The 2,223-nt window shown below is 49.1% G+C and overlaps 1 pseudogene; it reads right to left on the bottom strand.

Annotated features, from left to right (window-relative positions):
- Nucleotides 1-226: 226 nt before the first annotated feature.
- Nucleotides 227-345, bottom strand: LOC143947044 (5S ribosomal RNA; annotated as a pseudogene).
- Between the last annotated feature and the right edge of the window lie 1,878 nt (nt 346-2,223).

Raw genomic sequence — 2,223 nt, 5'->3', positions numbered from 1 at the left:
TCAATAATATTTTAAGTGGTAGAGGATCCCAACGAGATGGAGCTTTAATCTCATCTTGATATGACCGCAAAGCTGTACACATGCTATTCTCCTCAGACTTCTTACCATTGGCTCTGATATCCATGCAATATGATCATTTGATTGTAACTATTTGTATCACACATTCTGTGAAGTTGCCTTTACATTGTATGTCGCATACTACTAAATAAAAAATAAAAAAAACAGAAGCCTATGGCACCTGGTATTCCCAGGCGGTCTCCCATCCAGGTACTAACCAGGCCCGACACTGTTTAGCATCCGAGATCAGACGAGATTGGGCGCTTTCAAGGTGATGGGGCCATAGGTGATCTCTTCAGGCACTCTCAACCCTCTTGACAAACACCAAGATGGTCACTTTGGGAAATAAGTGAAAAAAAAAAACAGGTCAACGCCAACAACATAAAAAGAAGTCTACGACACCTGGTATTCCCAGGCGGTCTCCCATCCAGGTACTAACAAGGCCCGACTCTATTAGCCTCCAACATCAAACGAGATCGGGTGCTTTCAGGGTGATGTGCCCGTAGGCAATCTCTTCAGGCACTTTCAACCCTCTTGACAAACGCCAAGATGGTCACCTTGGGAAACAAGCAAAAAAATATAAATAAGTCGGAAGCTAGAGACAATACGGCCCGAGTCCTCAATTTAATCCATGCGGCGCATTAACAGGGAAGGCCCTTGCTTATGTTGTCAACGGACGCGGAGAAGGACTTTGACAGGGTGGCCTGGCACTTTATGCAGGCCACCCTGGAACATATAGGTCTTGGCCCCAACATGATGAGCTGGGTAATGTCGCTTTACTCCACGCCGTCGGCAGCGGTACGGGTGACCGAGGGGTGCTCGGACTCTTTCCCCATCACTAATGGGACGAGGCAGGGGTGCCCTCTGTCTCCCCTAATTTTAATTCTGACACTGGAACCACTTATGTGTCACGTTCGGAATGACCCGAATATTACTGGCATATCCAAACCCTCGGCACACCACAAAATTGCGGCGTACGCTGACGATCTAATTTTTTCCGTCTCCAATCCACACATTTTGCTTCCCAAAATACTTGCGTCTCTACAGCGACACGGCAGCCTATCAAACTATAAAAACAATTGCGCCAAGTCGGCTGTATTGAATATATCGGTCCCGGATGGTGAGGCCAAGAGGCTCCGGTCCGCTTTTCCATTCTACTGGGCTGAAAAATCTATACGTTAACTGGGCGTTGACATCGCAGCGGATTTAGCGCAATTGTACCTGCTTAATTTTGTCCCTCTCCTGGATAGACTGAAATCTGATTTGGGAAACTGGCATGCTTTAACACTGACCTGGTTCGGGCGCTGTAATGCATTCAAAATGATGGCCCTCCCTCGGATCTTATACATGTTCCAGACATTACCGATCTGGTTACCCCCAATTTTTTTCAGACAACTGCAGGTGCTGCTCCGGGACTTTATTTGAGCGCGCAAACCGCCCAGAGCCCGTTTGCAATTGCTTGCCAGACCAAAGGACAAGGGGGGTCTGGGTCTCCCAGATCTCAGACAATACTACAGAGTGACTCTGCTAGCGAGAGTCGTTGATTGGCATTGTAATGGCCCACACAAGCAGTGGGTGGAGATGGAGATTGAGGATGGATCCATTCCCCTATTGACCTCCCCGTGGCTCCTGTCCTCCCTACCAAAAGACCTCAGAGGTCACCCCGTAGTGGGAGCTACGTTGGCTGTTGTGCGGAGGTTGTTCCGCTGCACACACATTGCTCCCCTGCCATCACCAATGACTCCGGTTATAGGTAATCCAGACTTCCCATCGGGATTTACCAACAAGAAACTGCGACAGTTGACAGTGGTGGGGAAACAGCGTCTGGGAGAGGTGTGGCCCACGGGAGGGCTCCCGACCACGCAAACTGACACCGAGCTTTCTGACCCTCCGCTTGACTTGTTTAGTGCTTATCAACTTCGTCCCTTTCTTCTGGCCATACAAAGGGCCCCCTAAACTCCTAGAGACCTGACACCCTATAAATCCATCTGTCACAAAAGGGAACCTGTGCGACACACCCTCTCCCTCCTGTACAACCTATTGAGTAGTCAGGAGGAGGAGTCGACCCCACCATTTATCCACAAATGGGAGAGGGACTTAGGCATCACATTTACCCCACAACAGATAGGGAAGATCCTGACCTTAGTACATAAAGCTTCCATCGCA

This window comes from Lithobates pipiens, unplaced genomic scaffold (assembly GCF_037356315.1).
Source record: "Lithobates pipiens isolate NorthernLeopardFrog02 unplaced genomic scaffold, aLitPip1_a1.2 Scaffold_30, whole genome shotgun sequence".
NCBI classification, from domain to species: Eukaryota; Metazoa; Chordata; class Amphibia; order Anura; family Ranidae; genus Lithobates; species Lithobates pipiens.
The sequence above is the reverse complement of the archived record's forward strand: the minus strand, read 5'-3'. Positions and strand labels throughout refer to the sequence as shown.